At 42.3% G+C, this 21,617-nt stretch overlaps 1 long non-coding RNA gene across 5 annotated transcripts; it reads left to right on the forward strand.

The window, feature by feature from the left end:
- Positions 1–876: 876 nt before the first annotated feature.
- Positions 877–21,035, forward strand: LOC122421353. Of its 5 annotated transcripts, none has more exons than XR_006263469.1 (6): positions 877–1,227; positions 1,830–2,000; positions 2,267–3,092; positions 4,327–4,452; positions 10,247–10,349; positions 20,651–21,035. It is a non-coding gene; the product is annotated as an uncharacterized LOC122421353 (long non-coding RNA). The 5 variants fall into 5 exon arrangements; XR_006263468.1 differs by having other exon boundaries at positions 2,267–2,359; XR_006263466.1 differs by having other exon boundaries at positions 1,830–1,921.
- Positions 21,036–21,617: the final 582 nt, after the last annotated feature.

The raw sequence follows: 21,617 nt of genomic DNA on the forward strand, positions 1-21,617 counted from the left end.
TAGACCTTGGTGGTCTTTATTTCTTCTTCGCTTTTCTAAGGCGCTACCACTCCTCCACAGAGGAAAACGTATTCCTAATGTTTGGTTCCGTCAAGTTGAATCCCCTGCAGTTATCTTTAAATTCCTCTTTTCGGCTCTCCTGTATTCTTTCCTCTCTGTGATTACCACTTCTTTGCTGGTATTTCTTCTGGAGCCCTCTACATACGCTAAATCCTTAGCCATGATGAGTAGGCAGCAAGCCCCTCTTGCACACAACAAAGACTTCTATTTTTTTTTTTTTTATCTTTTGGGCGACACGATAAAAAATAACCCTGTATTTATGCAAATTGCAAAGTAGCGTGTGATAATGAAAACAAAACAGTGCTGGCCCGCAGCCAAGGCATGGCACTGGCGGGGGCTCCCGACCATTTGGCTCTTGATTCTTCAGGGAAAGCAGCTGTAGAGAAAGGGGCACACACAACACCGGCGTCACCCGCGCACTCACACGCGCGCACCCTCGTTCGCACGCATTCCGGTACCGTCGCCTCGGAGCCAGCCAGCCTTGGGATCCAAATCCAGTTCGGCTGCCTCCCGCCACCGGCACTCCAGTCGTCGTCCCCCACGAGCCTCCCTGCCCCCTGCTCCTGATTCCCTTTCAGGAATTTACAAACATTTTCCACAGATCAATATCTGTATTGATTATTCATTGTGAGGGAGTCGTGTGTCTTTGGTGATCCAGCTTGCAGAGGTAGCAGCCAAAGCCTGCTGCAGGGGAGAAAAAACAACAGAAGGAGCGAGGGACCCAGCTCTTGCTGGGTCTGCGGCTGTCGGCAATACAGAAAGGAAGAAAGAGGAAGGCGCTGGCAAACGAAGGAGCGGATAAGGGTGGAGGAGAAAGAGGGAGCAACAGCAAGAAAAACCAAGCTATGGCTGCACATCTGGTCCCAGGGCTTGGCTGGGAGGAAACCCCCATCTTGGGTCTGCTGTTCCGTGCACGGTGCCCTGGGCTCCCTCTGCTCGGGGAGCTAGAAGTGACTCACAGTTTTGGTATCTCCTACGTAAGAGCTTTGGGGGGATTCCTTGGCTTGCTGACAGGAGAGGAAGAAAGCAGCAGCAGTGAGGTAAAACACGATTACTTCCAACTGCCTGGCGGAGGACACGCAGTCGCTTGGCTTGCCTGGAACAGCTTGCAGCTCTGTGATGGCACGCGGAGGGAGAATAATTAAAAAGGCCAGCATCACTTACTAAGTGAGTAAATACAAAGCCGTTCCAAATGTGCTCTCCAGCTAATGAGAAGCTGTAATTTCTTAGACTTCAAGGCAAAACAAGACAGTGATGGGGCTCAGTGGAGTGCGTGTTTGCGTGGAGATGGGGGTGGGGGATGGTGTTGGTGGTGGAGATAAATCGACTAATTGTTGGCCATGTTTAAAAAAGGGATTACTGGAAAAGACAGTGAAACGATGACAGGAAAACATCTTGGACCAGAGCCAAAAAAAAAAAAAAAAAAAAAAATCGAGGCAAATCAAGTCCGCAGCTTGGAGAAAACACCCATCGCTCCTGTCGGAAGCTCCCACAGGAATTGCCTGGTGTTCCTCAGCCAAAAATGGAATATTGTGTGGGCACCAGAGGTCAGGACCAGGGTCCACCAGAGTAGCCAGAGGAAGGAACCATGGCATGCCAGATGACACGGTTATGTCACACTTTGAGAAAACAAAACAAAATATTAAAAACCAACCTTTCCTTTCCTTTTAACTGGAGCTCCTGCTTGCTCAAAATAGCTTCTGTCTATTCAAAGCAATCCCTAAATGCACCTTCTGATAACAGGAGCTGCTGATTCTGTTTGTCTCCAGGAAGCTGCTGCAATGCTACGGAAAAATGCTGGGAAAAGGAGGCTGAGGAAATTCAGTTTTCTGATGACTGGGCGCTAGGCAAAATGTGCCAGGTGACTATCTTTGCCATTTGGACCGCCAAGTGGGAGCAAATTTGGGATTCCTATTCCATTGTCACCCAGCTGTGGCTTGGTGAGTCCAAAACCAACCAGGATGAGATACTCGTTTAACACAGGGTTCCAAACACACCATGACAAAGTGGGTACCCCAAGGAATAAAATGACCTGGCTCTTTCTTCTTTCTGGGTGTTCAGTTAACTGAGCTATCTGGTGCCCCTACAGATGAGTAGAGTTTTTTTAAACTTTCTTTCGGTAAGGATTTCTGGGACTGGAAGGTCAATAGAAAGATGTGCTCCTTCTCATTGGGGATTTACTCTTCATATTGCTTCCTTATTTCAGATACCTCAGTACATTGCAAGTTTCCTGAGCAGGAGACATGCACCATGCAGAAGTGTGCCTTGGAGACTCAAAGGAGGAGAGATTAAGCCAGTTGTGGGTGACTCGGATATCTTACACTGCATGTCTCCAGCATTCATAGAGAACTATGTCTGTAGGGTGTGTGTGTGTGTGTGTGTGTGTGTGTGTGTGTGTGTGTGTGTGTGTGACAGCATCATGTGGCGTGTGTGCTCACATGTGTATGGCTCTGTTGTCTGTGTGTCTTTAGAGAGGAAGGAAGAGAGTGAAGTCGGAGCAGACGGAATGTTGGGGCATTTATGTAATTCATGCAGAGACTGTTCAACGCTGCAAGGCAGACAGCCACCCATTCCTGGACTCTGCTGCTCTGGAGGGCCTGTACGGACCTGATCTGAATGTTAAATGCAGGAGATGAAATTAGCATACTAACCAAGGATGTCAGCCCCTCCCCGCAATCAGTAAATGGCCGTCTCCTCTCTTTAAAGCCGGCACCGCTATGGGCGCCAGCCACTTAACCATGTCCTCTGTCAGGTCCCTTCTTGTGTTTGTTTTTTTGTTGTTGTTTTTTGATGAAAGACTGGAAATTCATTAATGAGGAGGGAAGGAAGGGCTTCAAGGGGCTGTAATGAAAACAAATGATCCTCTTTAAATCTCATGTCGGCCAAAGCTGAGGTTTGGGTGGGGGGTGGGTGTTGCTTTCTGTTCTGAGGCTGGAGAATAGGAAATTCCACAGACGACAGACCACTTGACAAGAGCCCAAGAGTGCACTGCTTGGGGGTTTCTTCTGTGTGGCGAGGACCAGCCGTGGCCAGTAAGTCTGTGTTAGTAAAACTGAGAATGAGCTTTATCTTCTGAACTGGAAAGTGTGGTCTACCAGATGTCTTTCCATGCCGTCACAGGCCATCAGAGTTTCTTGACCTTATGAGGTTAGGAAGAGCTTTCTGGAATCTTTTGGCTGCTTGCCTCAGCTTTTGAAGTAATACAAATTTTTCTTTGGGGCTATGCTTTTGGCCTTTCCCAAAGGAAGTTGTTGTTTTTATTTTAATCTCTACCATACAACTAAGTACACGAAGGAAAAGATTTAACTTCCACTGCTGTAGAGCCCTATACTAAGGCAGACAGAATGTTAAGAGCTAACAATCAGGTACTCCAGCCCAGGTATTTAGACTTCCTTTTTCTTTATTTTAGTCACTCTGTTATTAGGAAACAAACTTCTCCCCTTCCGTTGTGTTATACTTGGTTTGACTTTAAGCCGGGGGTCACACACTTCGAAATCTCCAGGGATCTGTGGGTACCAGCCTGAGGAGGCATGGAGTCACAAAGAGTCAGACACAACACACACACACATGCACACACACACGCTTGGGGTGACATGGAGACAGAGCCATTTGTTTTTATTTAGGGGTAAAAAGGCCCTGCCTTGTGTTGCATGATCTTCCAGTGTTCCAAGAGGCAGTAGAAATTGGTATGTTTAAATATAAAAAAATATCAAATTTTAAATATTGGCTGTTGTTAGTGTTATTTTCTAAATAGTCTACAGATCAAATAAAACACATCTGTCTGTGGGGACAGCCTGGGTCTACGGTGTGCTGGTTTGCAATCTTCATTTTAGTCTAAAATAGCTACCACAGGTGTTTTTTGTTAACTTTGTAGTTTTTAAAATGCCAAGTCTTTCTGAGAAATGTTTTAATTAAAAAATATAGATATTAGCAACTGCATGGCAAATATCATGGGAGTGTGTTTTGTTGGACTGAGAGAAGTGCTAATTTAAAACAATCAAGCGGGGAAGGAAATGGCTATTTGGAGGGCCTGTTGGTCTGTTGGTCACTGGCACCTTAGCAGGCAGGGTCTAATGTCTTCATTATCTAAGGTAGTGATCACACAACAGAGATTTTTCACAAAGGTTATAACTGGGAGGATTAAATATCTAGAAAGAAATATGTTTGAATATTTTCATGTGCATCCCCACCAGTTTTTAAGATAGTGATTAGTCCTATTTTAACATTAAAAAAATTAAAAACATTTCTCTTCTTATTTATCCACAGAACTCTTCATTGCAAGTAAGTAGGAAAAAGAAAAATAAAGATAGAAATCCCCAGAAAAGAGAGATCCTGCCTTTAGTTTTGAAAAAAGCTTTTCCACGGCATCTGAAATAACTTCAACCGGAAAAGGTACCTCAGCAAACGATGAAGGGCAGCAAGAGGGCCCATCTTCTCACACAATTGCACAGGGCTTTCCAATTTCCAGGGTGCTCTTCACACGTATTATCCTGTTTAATTCTCACCACAACCAGGCAAGATAGTTAGTATTTAGCTTATTTTATAGATGAGGATCCTAGGCTCAGAGAGGTGATGAAATTGCCTAAGGTTGAAAGCTAGCAAGAGGCATTCACGGGTCTTCTGAGTCTTAATCTGATTCCATTTTATTGTTTGTCATAGGTTCTCATAAAAAATCCTCTTCAGAAGCCCTGACCTGATGCCTCCTGTATTCTTGATCCTCTGTCGTTCCCCCACTTCTCTTCTTCACTATGAGATTTACATATTATAGTCTGTGTAATCTGTAGTCACATGCAATTTGAAAATGTTCCCTGTGTCCTGCCAGCAATTAAGAGCCACTGCTAAGTTCCAACCTGCAGTGGCAGGAACCCTCCTAAACTTTCCACTCCCTGCTATTTGCTCCTATCTCCTTCTTTCTTGAAAATCTAGTTTAGCCAAAGGTTGGTCTACACATGCTGTGTCTTTATCTCCTTTTGCGTCTCTACACAGAACACTGTTTTCATTTCTACTTCCCCATTTAACTGCTCAGGTCATTGTTTGTTGTTGTTTAGTTGCTTAGTCGTTTCCAGCTCTTTTGTGACCCCATGGGCTGTAGCCCACCAGGCTCCTCTGTCCATGGGATTTCCCAGGCAAGAATACTGGAGTGGTTGCAATTTCCTTCTCCAGGGGATCTTCCTGGATCAGGGATTGAACCCACGTCTTCTGCACTGCAGTCAGATTCTTTACCACAGAGCCAGTAGGGAAGCTCAGGTCATTAATGCCCAATTAAACTATGCTTTTCTTCCTGGCATGGTTGGATTCCACAGACCATTCAGTCCTCTGTGGCACTCTTCTCCTCTGTCATTTCTGACTCTATTCTATGTTAGATTTCTTCCTTCATTTATGGCTGCATTACCTCAGACTTGACTTTCTTTTTAATCCCTTAAATATTAGTGCTCCCAAAGAGTGCTTTTGTGGCTCTCTTCTGTACACACTTAGCTTTGTGCAAATGTAAACCCAATAGTTATCTATGAACTGATCATCAAATTATCACTTCCAGCCCAAACCAATCTCCTGAAGTCAGCCCCAGATATTGAGCTGTCTATTGACCTCTCCTTGGACTGGTCCTTGGTACCTCCAACTCTGTACAACCTGAACTGCACTCATTGTAGTTTCTAAATCTGTTCCACCTCTGCATCCCTTTTCCTTGTTTCCTCCTACTGCCAACTGCTGTTTAGGTGGTTCTCTCAGTTCTACTTTCCTAATTGCTTTCTAAACCTGCTCCTTCACTACCTTCCTACTGCTCCTCTCTAGGCTGATTTCCCCAGTAGCTTTTCTAACACACAGTGCATTCTCTATACTACTTCTAAGTGACGTAGAGAAGGTGCAGACGGGATTATTTTGCTTGCCTCTGTGAAATCCAACAGTAGATTCCACTTTCCTAACTTAGCCTTCAAGCCTCATGATCTGGGTCTTGCATCTCCCCAGCCTTCTCTCTTGAACCTCTTCCATCTCCTGCTCTGTGCTCTATGGCAGGGGTCTCCAACCTCCAGGACCTAATGTCTGATGATCTGAGGTGGCACTGATGTAATAATAATAGAAATAAAATACACAATAAATGTAATGTGCTTGAATCATTCCGAAAACATCTCCTCCCTCTCTGGTCTGTGGAAAAATTGTCTTCCATGAAACCAGTCCCTGGTGTCAAAAACGTTGGGGACCACTATTAGGTCAGTCAACAGTCTTAGCTCTTTCACACCTCTAGGGTTTCACAGAATGTTCCTGCCTCCTAGAATGTTCAACTCTACTTCTTACACTTTTTCTTCTTCACTTCTAAGATTCTATTCCAGGAAGAGGCATTATCACCGCCCCCCAGCCCCCCTGCCCAAGTCTCCCACTTTGGGTCTGTGCTGCCACAAGACCCCACCTGCCCCCGTCTCTCATGGCATTTACCCCAGTTTTACAATGGTCAGGTTCTCCTACTTGACTGTGAGACACTTAAAGGCAGAAACTCTGCCCTTTATTCCTGTGTTCCCAACACAGGTCCTGGCATACACTGTGTACTTAATAAATTAATATTACTGTTTTTGTTTTCAGTATCATAAATAATATTTTTTTAGCTGTAACATTACAGGTCCCCAAAATAATCAAACTGAGGGAAATACAGCAATCATTTCCCATAGCGAGAAAAGGATTTCCTTATGGTGCAATTCTCACTTACATCAGCTTTTTGACTTTTGTCAGGTGAGAAATGAACACTGGGGTGGTCTTTAGGTGTTTGCGGATGTGGTAGAAACTTTGGAGTTAATTAGAAGCTCTGGCCAAAGCTGAACTTCCTTTGCGGAGTTCCTGGGAGGAAACACTAAATTAACAGTTCAAGGTTACTATTAGAAAAATAGCCCGTTTCCCTTAGGCTACACCTCCAAGAGCTTGTTCTCTTCCCTGCCATTTCTGAGATGTTTCTACGTTCCTCTAGAGTTGGCTGCATCTGCCCTCTTAACCCGGGTCTTTCCATCCGAGGTAATCCCAAGTAGCCCCAAGGTCAGAGACTGCTAAATGCTCCTTTTGCATATCTTTCTGCAGCAGCAGGTTCTGGAGCACTCAATAAATACTGAATTGAATAGTGAGAAAAAAATTACACACCATAAAAGAAGGAATGAGGATGGTTTTGTAAGTCCCCCTCTCCCATGAGGCAGAAAATAGCATGAAATCACTAGTACCACAGCCTCCTGGTAGTCCCAAGAAAGATCTTAAGACATCATTAGGAATTCCTAAATTTGAAAAGACACTTGGCTCTTATTATTGTTGGTGTTTATGTTCTATAAAGTCACCAGAGACTTTGAATTAGCAAAAACTGAACCATGGCTCCTAACCATGGGTTAGGTTCCTTTGAGCTTCTGATCACAGAATTTTTGTCAACTGATCAATATATAAATTAATTTTATGTGTGTTATTGTTTTAAGATACCTTATTTAATATATATTGTTAACTTATTAGCATTGGACTCATGGCCAGTAGCACTGTAACTCACACCTGATTGAAGCTTATCTAGTACCTATGGTTTCTCTGTACATCACAGCCTTTTTAAGTTTAAGAGAACAAGACAGCATTTCAGCATTCTGCTTGGGAACCACTTTTAATAGTGAACCAAAAGCACAATAAGTGAAAAACAGGATATTAAAGAGTGAAGAGAAAACCAGGTTATAGTATGAGAATTGAAACAAGACAGAACATTGCCTCATTCAACCTTAGCTGGGATGTGCATTTCAGATGACTCAAAACTGTTTGCTTCCACCAATGACTATGAAAACACTGCAAGTATTGATTTGGGATTTACAAAAAATTTAAGTGAGTAGGTGATTTTGCAAATACAGAGTCTGCAAATAAAGAGGACTGACTGTACTGCTAGAATATATTGATGAAACAGTAGAGCTTTTGCTTCCAAACAGATTAGGATTTCCAAACAGATTAGGATGACCTTGTTCACAGCACAATTCTGACTTTGGTGTCCATTCTTTACTTTGTACAAAACTTTTTTCTGGCAAAGGATCACTTTCACTTTCTTGGAACCCTTCACATAAGTAATTGCTACTTGCTACAAGTTGTCTGTTGGGGTTGGGGTGGTGAATTTTTCTCAGAGGAATATAACTGGTTTGCTGTGACAATATGCGAAGGCTGGGAGATCGTTTAGACTCTAGCCAGCTAGGAGAAGTCTCCCAAAGCCTCCCCAAAGTTAATAATTCAAAAGTGGCCTCAGCAAAATTGCAATGGACTCATGTTAGGCATCTTTGCCTTTATGAAGAGGACTTTACATGATGGTCTTATAAAACTATTCTTTTAAGCTAAATCTTGGCCTCTTTGGGTCATATCTTCACTTAACATTTCATACTGCAAGTAGCTGCTTTGAAATTAGTTTTTGCTGTTTTCTTATTGATGCCCATCTTGGTGCAAAGAACGGATGCAGAACTCTAGGCTAAAACTATGCCACTCTTTCACACATGCCAAAGACACAGACACACATGCATTTAAGAAGTCATAAGAGGGGGTAAATCAGGAATTCAGAGTATAAACAGAAGAGACACATGGCACAACTTCAGATAATGGGAGTGATAAAAGAAGGCTGTGGAACATCTTACTACACGTAAGTGTGGAGCTGGTTACAGCAGGATTGGAATCCCTGCTCTGTTGTTAATTATGACAGTCCTTACAAGATTGGGTGAGTGTATTGAGAACTGTTCCATCTTCTGTGAAATAAAGAGCATGATACCAACCTTCAGAAATGACTGTGAGGATTAAGTGAGGTCATGTATGTAAAGTGCTGAGCTCAAAGTCCAGCAGAAAACAAAAGTTGGTAACTGTTGCTTTTATTAGTTTTCTAGGTTCTTAACTAGCCATCTGCTCTGACTTCTGGGTAATGTATTTTTGTGGAAACATAGAAGACTGGAGTTGAAAGACCTGCTCTAGATTAACCTCTTCATTGTGTAGAGGAGAAAATTTGCTAAGTGGGATTCAACCAGGGCCTTGTCACATTGCTAGTCAGGATGGAGTCAAAAGGAGAACCCAGCTCTGGTGCCCAGATGACAACTATGCAGTCAAATTTTGTGTGCCCAGATATCTCTTCTAGAACCTCCTTCTACAGTGATCAACTGTCTCCTATCCCTACTTTCGTCACTCCAACAGTCCAGAAACCAGTGCTTTGTGAGTTACTATCTTCTTCGGCAGAAAGACTCAGTGCTTGCTGAGAATTAGCCAAGTAGTCTATTTTAGGGCAGGAATTATTGAGCATGATTTCTTCTTCTTCTTCTTCTTTGTTACAAATAAAAATAGCTATCAAGGAATAATACTTGCTGCATGTTAGTGTAAGACAAAGCAAAAAGAATCAGAGAAACTACAGAGGAAGGCTCTTTTCAGAAAGGATCAATTATTTCTACAGTTCTATGTAGTCATTTGCAAGACACTCCCTTGGAAAAGCCCATAGGGATGTGTTGCTGGATATATAACCCCCAAAGCTTATAACTGATCATGCAATGAGGGGACAAGAGAACTGTGCTGGATAAACAGTATGGGTTGGCTAATTTCCACCAAGTCTGTCCTACTGAGTGGGGGCTCAAAGTGTGCTGTTCCTGGAGCCACCAACCCCTCCATTGGTGTGGGGTGGGAAGTGAGACGGGGCAGCCCTGGGGAAGTCCTTGCAGAGTGGGTGGCACTGTGAAGGATGGGGATTTTGTGGCATCCAAGCAAGAAATCGTATCCAGTAGGACAGTGGCAATAGTAAGACAAGGTATGATGTGGGCATGAGTTTAAAGTGGAAGTTGGGGTAAGAGTGTGGAGTGTGTGGTCAAATGAGACAGGGGTTTGCTACTGCTGAGTTCAGTTCAGGGAGCTGGGTGCCCCAAATAGCTACAGAAACAGCATGCTGGAGCCAGCAACCATAGCTCAGGCTGGGCCTGCCTCTGCTCAGTTGAGTTGGGTTACACAAGCAGGTAGCAAGATTTGGAAGTGGTGAGGCAGGCCTGGTGAGAATTGGTTGATCCTCACCTATTCCATCACCTAAGAGAAAAATCTTTGCTAAAAATTGCTGATACTTATCCTTGAGCCAATAGTAACATTTCTCAGTGGGTACAAGAAGGTTCATGGGCAGATCCTCCTATTTCTCCATGGCTGTATCCCACTCAGTCTTATTCCTCACCCATTTTTGTTTCCATTCTAGTCATATCCAATTGAACTGATGAGCCACAAAAGCTGATATAAGAGGTAACTTCATCAGAAGATCCTCCTTGCGAAAGATCTGGAACTGTATTTAATCTGCCAAGGTAATAGGTTTAAGTGAAACACAGCTGACATATCCAGCCCACTAAGCTATTATATTTGCATTTTATATTGAACATGCCTGTAATATTCTCTTTGGTGGATGGAACTGACATTTCCATATGATGGTAAATGCTAAATTGTGAATAGCTTTCATCAGGGTTCTGCTTCGGCAATTCCATCACTCTACAGGCACAGAGAAAGATCACAATGGATACACAGAGGCATCTAACACAATGTGCTTTTTGGGTACTGTCTGTTCTGTGGCTTAATTTGGATTTTTGCAACATCTCAGTCATTCAGAATGCAACTATTTAGCAACGACCTTACTTATCTAGAATTAATTAAAAAGAAAAACCCTTTAAAAGCCAGGAAAGTTGCTGCTGAAGTGACAGGAATAGCAGTTCAAGACGTCAGAGTCCCTTAAGCACTCAGTCTCAGTTAGATGTGAAGCCCCTGATTCAAGTAGCAGGTCTGAATGCTATGCTGATAGCCAGGAGTCCTTATAGGTAACTGCATCAGGCAAGGCTTCCCTCCCTTGAAAGAAAGGGTTATGGGAAAGGCTGGGAGTTCTTAAGACCATTTTCAGTGTGGGTCACTCAAGAAGGCTACATTAGGTGTGTTGGCCACTATGGGGATTGGGAAGTGGTACCATTGTTCCTAATAAAAGTTGGTGCTTCTAGATCTGCAATACTTCTTGGTTTCTGGGGACTCCCCCCTCTTCAGCTGCCTCTTCCTTAGAGGGTATGTGAGAATATCTGAATTGACTAAAAAGTGAAGAAGCCCAAAGAATACAGGAAATGTTGCCTGTCATACAACCAGAACTTTACAATTAAAGCGTAGAATCCACGGGATTCCCGCACTTCTGTGATGGAGAGCTGTGAAGAGATGTGCTGGAAGTATTTTTGAGTGGCAGGTGAGGACTGGATGCTTCCAGCAGGGCCGCATATTCAGGTCACCTTACTTCTGGGTACTCCATGGACCACCAAGGACCATCTCTCTCTTTGAATTTCACAACTCTGGATCTTGGAATTGAAACAAAATTCAGCCTCCTAAGTCAGAGATGAATCTGTATTCTTAAGCAGGATCTCCCCATTAGGTTAGAGCTGTGAGCACAGGGCTGAAGACAAGAAGTCTAGGAGTGATGCATTGGGAATACAGAATCAGGGCTGCCTTGGTCCATATGGAACAAGCTGGGTCCTGCCACCCACTGAGCTCTGACGTGCATAGGGTGGGGAAGGGGTGAGCAAGCTTTAGGGAGCAGCTTGATGATGAGTTTTTGGAAGGTGGGTGGTCTTTCCCACCCAAGTGGATCTCTTAATTAATCCTTACTTACTGTTTTTTTAAATTAAATTTATTTTATTGAAGTATAGTTGATTTACAATGTTAATTATACTTACTATTAATACTACCTTATTTATGTAAGAGAGTGAGGGTGAGACCAAGTGAGAAAGAAAGAGACAGAGAGAATGAATGAGCAACTGGGCCATAACAACATCTTTCCTTTTAAATGCTTGTATCTTAAAACAACTCTAAATATTCTTCAGGCATGACATTCTAAAATTAAGCAGCAATTTGAGGGAAAGTTTTCCTCTCTTAAAATTTGTGACTAACTTCAGTTCCTAGATAATTAAGTTTTATACAAACTAGTAATTCTAAGCTGGATCCTTTGTTCTTGACTGGTTTGAGATACTGAGAGTTATAGATGTCTTCATGATACAATAGTTAGTGTTTTAAGAGTGGAAGATACATCTTTTATACTAAATATATGCATATTTGCTGCAAGTATTCTAGGCACAAAGTGTGAGTATGTGTGTGCGTGTATATTTAATATATGTGTGCATGCATGTGCGTTTGTGCATGTATGCATGCTATGTATTTGATGTGTCTGTGTGTATACTTGTATGCATGGCGTGTGTGTGTGTGTGTGTGTGTTTCATGGATCGCGGGAGGCTGTAATGGGTGTCATTACTCCATGGTGAGCAGGCATTAGAATGAAGCATCTGCTTTTCTAGACAAAGATGTTGCATTCCATCCTTATGTTGAAATTATATTTTTTTTTAAATTGAAAAAAAAATACATTTCCATTCCAAAAGACTGAGTAGGATGATACTTTAAAAATAATTCAGCCGTTTAAATTTAAGACCCTGGAAAAAGTCGCGTCCATGGTCCAAATCTATTCTCTGGCCCAGAGCCCAAAGCATTTTCATTAGATTGAGAATTGGATACAATTTCATTCACTTTAAGCTTTTGCTGCTCAGAATTTTGTTCTTCAGAGACAAACTAACAAGTGTCGATGGCCATGTTGGCCTCAATAATAGGTCTCCTTTCTTTGAATGATCTATTTCAGTTGCATTATGACTGTTTAAAGATGGCCTTGTGCTTACAAACACATTTTCAGTGAACATATGAAGAATGCTGATACTTATTCTATGTGGTTTTGCTTCTACAGTTAGTAGTTTGTTTGGAGAAAAAGTTCTTATTTCTTTCAAGCCATTTACTAAAGAGAAGCTCTGTAAAGAATAGTCCTCTGTACCTGCTCCTCCTCCTCCTCCCCATCTATACTGTTTACCTCTTAACTAATATCGGTCTATATACTAAGTTTAAGTTTCAAAAATTAATGAAAACTTTATTGTGGTCTTTTAAATTAATAGTCCTGACATATCAATAAGAAAAAGATAGATAATCCACAGAAAAATGGGGAAAAGACTTGACTAGGCACTCCACAAAAAAAGAAACTGAAATGATAAATCAATGTTCAAATTCACTAGAATTAAGGAAATGCAAATTAAAGCCACAAGGAGAGAAACTTCCATGGCCACTGACTTGGCAAATTTTGAAGTCTGACAACAATAAGTGTTAGCATGGGTATAACAGGATGATATAACAGGAACACACACACACATACTTCTGGTGGGCACGTTAATAACTACCTTGGAAAATGGTTTTGCATTAATTAGTAAAGCTGAAAAGATGCATATCCCTGATCCAGCAAATCCCTTTCCAAAACTTAGAGCAGTGGTTCTCAAAGCGTGGTGCCAGCCCTGGCTGGTGGTATCAGCATCATCTGGGAATGTGTTAGGAGTGTGAACTCTCAAGTCCTACCTCACTGCCGCTGAATCAGACACTCTGAGGGTGAGGTCCTGCCATTTGTGAACCCCCTGGGTGCTGGTGATGAGCTTTCAAGTAGAAGAACCCCCTGAGAGAATATGTGAGCACTGGGTGCAGGACACATAAGAATGATGCTCACAGCAGCAACTATGTATCTATCAACAAGGCTTTTTTTGCATTCTATTTGGGTAATGAAATATTACAAAGTAATGAAAATAAAATGAAGATGCCAACAAACAAACCCTGAAGAAAAGCAAGGAAATGATCACCATAAAATCCCAGAAAAAGCTGACCTCTATTGAAGAAGGAGGTTACGATTAAGAAGGCATTCACAATGGGGCCTGGTGCTTCTGAGGGGCTGGCAATGTCCCATGTTTTGATGTGGGAGGTTATTTACATACTTTATGATTCTACTTTAAATTGTATATATGTACTCTTTCAAATATGTATTATATTTTACAATAAAAACAAGTTATTACAGCTATCAAAGCTTTTCAGTGCTGCTACATCAAATCAAGTTGAATCAAATTAATAGCCTCTCTACCTCATAAGTCTGCTTACTTCTTCCCACTATAAAAAGCTATCTGTTCTATCACTACTTTTTCTTGTTGGACATGGCCCCCAGCAGTGGAAGCTCAGAGTCCTAACCACTGGATTGCCAGGGAATTCCCTATCACTGCTTTTGTTCTTATTTACTTATTTTTTCCTGTCTTCCAAATAGGGAAATGTCATTAGGGACAGACCCTAAGATGATCATTTTCCTCAGCTGGAGTCACTAACCTTTCTTTTCCCTAAATATGTGGAAGAGTTCAAAAGCCACTAGGAAACTGTACAAGCTCTCAGTGAGGGGGACTGAAGCCTCCACGAGACTCAAGGATCTGCTGTCACTTATGAGGGACTTTGTTGTTTATGTGCCCGCCTCTTTAGTGACTGTTGTTAGGCTGCATTAACGCAGGGTTAGGTGAGAAAAAACAACACATCAGTTCTTTTAAATGTCATAATGAGAATGCAGGAGCTAGCTGGCTTATAATTCAGTGTTTAAAGCAGAATATATTTTTCAAACAATTTTGAAGCTAATTTTCTTTTCTTTTAACTAAGATAAAAGTACTTTGCCCACAAAGTCTGTGGTGAGTGCACTGACAACCATTGACTCATTCATGTAGGATATCATTCTTTCATTAACGGTAATAGAGAGTTCAGTACTGATGCATAAAAACCAGCTGCTTATCATAATATGATGTACCAAGCATGGTACTTGTATACAGTAGGTACTTAATGAACACTATGCTGACATAAGCAGCTCTATCATATAGAAATATATCTCTGAAACAAAAATATTCTTATAAATTATTATACAGTTTAGCTGTCTAACTTTTTTTGGTGTGTATATTGATTAGCTTTTTTATTATATAAAATATATGTACTATAAAATTTGCCATTTTAATCCTTTTAAGTGTATAATTCAGAGGCTTTAATTACATTCACAATGTTATACAACCATCTAGGTAAACAGTTTTAACTCTCATTTTAATATCTTTGGGCTTCCCTTGTGGCTCAGCTGGTAAAGAATCCACCTGCAATGTGGGAGACCTGGGTTCTGTCCCTGGGTTGGGAAGATCCCCTGGAAAAGGGAAAGGCTACCCACTCCAGTATTCTGGCCTGGAGAATTCCATGGACAGTATAAGTCCATGGGGTCGCAAAGAGTCAGACACGACTGAGTGACTTTCACTTTCACTTAATATCTTTATTTTTCAGAAGCAACTTCTATATTTTATATTGATTTTTTAAAACTTCCTCCAAGATAGGCTGTCTTCCTACAGTTGGTCTTTTGCCACCTTTGCCAGGCACTTGGTTTCACTGACCAACTGAGTCATGTGTGTTATCTCATGTGTGGGGAACCAAAAATTTTCTGTGTCAGCAGGACTCTTCCTTTCTTCCTTCAGTTCAGCTTCCAGGTCTCTAATTGTGGAAGCTGCTATGTTAAACCACAGACTTCTAAAACTAAAATAAAAAAGTTCATTTTTACGAGGCAAAATGTAGACAGTTGTTTTCAGGACCCTCTGGGACCCATCACGGGTTATCTAAAGTACCAAAAATTATTAGCCTGATGTCCTAGTGGAAGTATTCAGGATATTAATTCACCAATTGTGTATAATTCCCAAGTTAGTCTCTCGTGCCAAACAGTGAATAATTAAGCTGTAGATAATGTCATGCTGCAAGCGTGATAAAACAATAACAATGATGATGATAACAATAGCTAACACTGAGCACTGCTCGGTGCCAAGCGTGGCTCCAACCCTGTTCCCTGCATTACCTTATGCAGTCACCAAAATAATCCTATGGCATAGCATAATTATTAGCCTATTTTATAGGTAAGGAAACCAAGGCTCAGGGAGGTAACTTACATGTTCAAAATGACAAGATTTGAACCCGGGCGGCATGATCCCAGAGCCCTGCTCTGAGTCACACACCGTGACCTGCATTCAGGGGTAGAACCCAACAGAACACTCTACTTTCACTTCCTTCCTGGGAGACTGGCGACTCCAGTGAAAATGCACAGCAATAGGTTAGAAATGCGTAAAACATACATACACACATTTATTTCTTTAGGGGTCAGTGAGGTGTGGGGAAGTGAGCTTGGAGAACTAGCTGATTAGTAATTAGTGAGTAACAAGTACTGAAAGAAAGACTTGTAGAGAGAGAGAGAGAAAAAAGAGGCAGTTTAGTTGGGAGGAGATTACTTTTAGCTCTAGGCAGCTGAATACCCAATGTAGATCCATCAAAGGTTTTTAGCACAAAAGGGACATGATAAAATCTATGCTTTTCGGAAAATAAAACTGCCATTGGTGACTATGATGGCCTGGAAGGAGAAAAGACTCAAGGTGGAAACGCCAGTTCAGAGGTGTCAATAGGACCCCACCGGCAGGCAGCAGAGGCTGAAGATGGGCAAGGACTGTGGGCAGAAAGGCCAGCAGAGACTCTGGGGGGGAAGGATGGACAGAGGAATAGATATGAAGGGCCAAGTTGAGGCAAGATTCCAACCCAAATGACAGATAGGATGGAGTCTCATTAAGAGAAAGAGCAAAGACCCAAGGAGAAGAGAATATGGGAGGCATAGAATTTTAAGCTCTGGTTAAGACATACAGGGACTGTGTTTGGGAATTTGTGTTTGAGAGGGAATTAAAGCTGGAGTTGGACAGACCGCAGAGTGTGGAGAGTTAATTGTGAAAATGGTGAAGAATGTGAAGGGAGAGAAGGTGGAGTCACCTCAAGAGTGATGAAGAGAGAATCTGGGAGCAACATTAAGAGGTAACAAGAAGAGAAGGCATAAAAGGTGAGGCCAGAAAGACAGGAAGAGGACTGAGGGCAGCGTGGCCTAGAAGCCAAGGGAAGAGAAAATGTGGAGAATGTGGGGTGACAGACATACGAGAGGTCATGGAAAGGGAGACCCAAGATGAGGCTTTGGGTTCAACAACACAGACATGTGAGGAAGCAGCTTCAGCTGACCAGTGGGGAAAAAGAGAGTCAGAGGATGAGTGTCTTGTTTAAAAGGGGAGGAAGCAGCATGTGTAGAAACATCTCACAAGACATTTGGTGACTAGGAAAGGAGGGCTGCATGAAGACAGTTCAGAGGGTTAGAAGGATCAGGGGACAGTTGCGTTCAGGAGGAGGGAACCAACGTTTATAGACCCAGGGGAAGAATCCAATGATGGAAGCAGAAGAGGGTTCAATAAAGACAATAAGAAATGTGACAGAGAATCCATGGGGGAAGGAAAGTGAAAGACCCTGAGGGGCAGCAAGGGCCTCCTGATGTTGCATGGCACACATACCTGGTGGATCGAGTGGCTTGGTTCTATGACTTCCCGCAAACTGTGATGGGTAGGCAGGGAGCAGACAGAGGAAGCAGAGGGTGAGATTTACTCTGGTTTAGAAGGAAGAATATGAGTCTGACAGAAGGGCACGGGGTCAGGGTCACAAGAGGGCTGGATAGGAAGGCAAGCGCACTGAGAGAGAACCTTTTTCCCAGTGTGTGGCCTTGGCGGCATCCTGCTCAACTCTCCTTTGGGGGAAACCTGTTCTGGGAGCACAGCTCACTGATAGCCTCCACTTGCCTGTGCACCTTTGGACACACCTGATATTTGTTCCCAGTCAGGCTGCTCCAGTGATGACAGAGGATGGTGGGGGCACTAGAACGGGGCCATCCTGCCCACGGGGGCCTCCTCTAACAGGCAGTGTGCTCAGGGGCTCCTCGCTGGCTTGGCTGAGGTTTTCCTCTGTCCTTTGCACAGTCTGAGGCTCTTTCCTCCCTCTCTCCTTTCACAGACGTTGGAGGTGCCTTGCAAGCTGAAGACTCTCCTTCTCACTTCATGCTTCACAGTGTTTTCTTCAATAAATGTTCAGAATGTCTGATTTTTGTATTGGCTTCTGCTTTTTGGGGAGTCCTCAATGGAAACACTTAGATTTGCTGTTATCAGTGGGGGGAGGGGGGTGGTGGGAGGCTGTGCCTGGAGGATGTAGGCAGTGAGATGTGATGACAAAGATTTGAAGGATAAAGTTCATAGGTTCTCTTTTGAAATAACTGTAGACTCACGGGAAGTTGCAAAAATAGTACAGAGACTCACCTATACCCATCACCCCACTTCCTCCAATGGTAACATCTTATATAATTAAAATGAAGAAATTGACATTGATATAATATCATTAACAAGTTTATTTGATTTGGGGTAATCAGTTTCTCATTATGTTTCTGTCCACCTCATAGATATATCGATCTCATCTTCATTGCAAAAAGCCACTTAAGAAGAAACAGTTCCCTTCTTTCCAAGTCAGCCAGCTCTATAACCACTAGTTTATACAATGCATAAATAAAGCCATGGGTGGAAGGACAAAGAGAGTCCATTGAAAAGAGAGTTCTCCATCCATTCATCCATGCACCCATCTATCGACTCATCCATTTACCCCTTCATCAATGTTTGCTAAGCTTTCCCTAAGCATCAGGAACTAGACACTTAGTCTATTTCGTTAGGACAGTGACATCAACACAGCAGCAGCAGCTACCATACCTCATTTCGGCACAGGTACAACAAGGAACCGGAATACATAATTGTTTAGGGGACAAAGGATACCCAGATTTGTCCTGTGATCATTTCCACACAGGCAGTAATTCAACCAGCAGCAACCTTATGCTCAATGGCCAGGATCATGCCTTTTTACGAGTCATTGTAAAGCGCCAAGTGCATTGACATATACTTCATAAATGCTAAATAATAACAAGTCAGTGAACCTAGAAGTATTGGATTCAGTATTCGAGACATTAAATCCAAGTTATGCTGTTCTAGAAGCAAGGCAAACAAATAAATCAACCCCAAATCAAATAAAGTCCACATCCATCCCCAGCCAGCAGTGGGTGTTGTCTGGAACGCTCTTTATGGGCGAGTGGTTCTCTCATGAAGGGGTGCTTGTTAGTACTTTACCTAACACATCACACACAATGTCTTGCCTGTGATTTGGGAGGAGAGTTTCATATCTAACTCACAGCAGACAACAGCGACACTACGTTCTTAAAGCTCCAATTCCCTTTATTTGATGCCAGAAAATAGCATCTGCAGAAGCTCCAGAGAAGAGCAACAGTTACCCCACTGAGCAATTAGACTGATCCTGGTGGGGAGTCTCTGCAGGCAGTATTGAGAGACCCTGTTTGTATTTCAAAGCCAGGATTTAGTTTTCCTTTAAGACATAAGTCTCTTTAGGGGTGGCTGTGATTCCTTGAGGATTTAGGCTCACAACACAGAAAGCCTGGAATGGCACATATCCTGTATGGGCAACAGAATCAAACTATAGTACAGCTTGAATGCTTTCCTGATTCGAGGTCCAGATCTCTGAGCACAATCTGGTGGGATGTTTGGGCCAGTGCCTTCTCTCTAGGAGTCTGCCATCTTGGTTTCACATACAAATATGATTTATCTCAAACCCACATACCCTTAGTCATTTCACAGTGATGACACCCTTGGGAGCGAAGCCCAACCCTCCAGAGCAAATGAGGAACGGCGAAGCGTATGGCAAACGAGGCGGTGATGACTGTGACGTCTCTGAGAGGGAGAAGACTGACAAGATTTTGTTTTGAGTAGAGTCTGGGAGCACATTCTATCCTTTAACCATCATTTCCTAAAGGACTTGACTCCCATTCAGTTGCAGCCAAGGGGAGGAGAGCCAAGGAGCCTACACACGACGCCTAGATCTGGCCAGTGAACGGCTGAGTGGAGGACTCTGCCAAAGGGAAGGTACAGAGCCAAGAAACCAAGGATAAAATAGCCATCGGATGCCGACCTTGTCAATTCAACTGCAGATACAAAATTATTCCAGCTGGTTTCTGCCTGGCTCAGAACTAGCTCATTACATCTCACAGAACTGCGTGTACATGTGGCCAGAAATGATTGTCAGACATTACTGTATATCCAGTTTACCTGAGGAGTTTGCTGAAAAGGCAGGTTTTTGCTCTTTAGCTTCAAGATTCTCACTTCGTAGACCTGGGAAGGACTTTGGAAGGTACATTTTCAGTAAGCACCCCAGTGACAGAAGCAGAAGGATGGCTCATCAGACTCTGGAAGGACTGCTTTAAATCAGTGCTTTTAAATCTCCACGTGCATAGAGCGTTAAAGAGCTTAGGGAAATACCCTCAGAACAATCCAGCCCAAATTTCTCATCTTGCAGAGGAAGAGATCGAGGGATTAAGTAACTTTCTTAAGGTCACACAGCCAGTTATACATGGGAAGTTAGAACCAGAAGCAAAGTCTAGTCACACTGCCTTTTGTATTCACTGTTCTGTGTGGTTTGGTAACTTTTTTCTCCTTCAAGTCCTGTTGGACATATACACATATAAGCAGAAATTAGAACATGCCTGGATTATTGAGGCAAGTTTTAAACTTTTTGAAACAACTGGTGAAGAGTGTCCGTAATGCCAAAGCAAACATTAGAAAAAACGAGTTTAAAAAGAAGTGGTACTCACCCTCTCTAAAATCAACGATGAAGAAGGTGACAGCAGGGATTAAAGTTGTCCTTTGAGCATCCACGATGTTTCAGTTTCCAAATCAGTGCCTATGAAAAAGCAAAAAGTAAAGAGTTACAAGAAACTGTATATAGTTCTGATGCTGGATCAAAAGAAGAATAAGTGATTTCCGTAAACTGTGCTTCCCAGGTGGTGCTAGTGGTAAAGAAACTGACTGCCAATGAAGGAGATGCAAGAGACGCGAGTTTGATTCCTGGGTCGAGAAGATCCCCTGGAGGAGGAAATTTGAAGCCAGAACCATATTCTTCCTGGGAAAGATTTTATACTTTCTTACATGTAGGTGAGTATGTTTACTAATAACATATAATGCTTTAAAAATGCATTTAAAGGTTACACATTCTTTCGCAATTTGCTTTCTTTACTCAACATTTGTTTCTGAGCTTTTTCTATGTTGAAATTATAGATCTAATTCTTTGATTTTAATTATTTTATTATAGTAAGTAGACCACAATGGATCCAAGCATTCTTCTTTGGGTGGATGTTTAGTTTGCAGACCATTTTTCACTACCACAAGCCCCACTACTGGAAACACAGCTTGTGTCTGTTCACACATGTGTGTGAGCCCTTCTCTAGGACACACAGCTGTCAGCGGGATTGCTGGGCCATAGAATGTGCACTTCTTCAACTTTGTTAAATTACTAAACTGCTCTCCAAAGTGATTGCAGTAAATTACATTCCCTCTAAGAGATTATAAGAATTTTCATTTCTTCATATCTCTGCATACAACTCAATATCAACAAAAAACCCACCCAATCAAAAATGGGCAGAAGACCTAAATAGACATTTCTCCAAAGAAGACATCATATGGCCAACAGGAACATGAAAAGATGCTAAACATTGCTAAATATTAGAGAAATGCAAATAAAGATCACACTGAGGTATCACTTCACGCTGGTCAGAATGGCTATCATCAAAAAGTCTACAAATAATACGGACTGGAGAGGGTGTGGAAAAAAGGGAACTGCCTTACACTGTTGGTAGGAATGTAAATCGGTGTAGCAACTGTGGACAAAAATATGAAGTTTCCTTAACAAACTAAAAGTAAAGGTACCATATGATTCAGAAATTTTTCATCAGAAAAGATGAAAACTCTAAT

Source organism: Cervus canadensis, chromosome 18 (genome assembly GCF_019320065.1).
Source record: "Cervus canadensis isolate Bull #8, Minnesota chromosome 18, ASM1932006v1, whole genome shotgun sequence".
Lineage (NCBI taxonomy): Eukaryota > Metazoa > Chordata > Mammalia > Artiodactyla > Cervidae > Cervus > Cervus canadensis.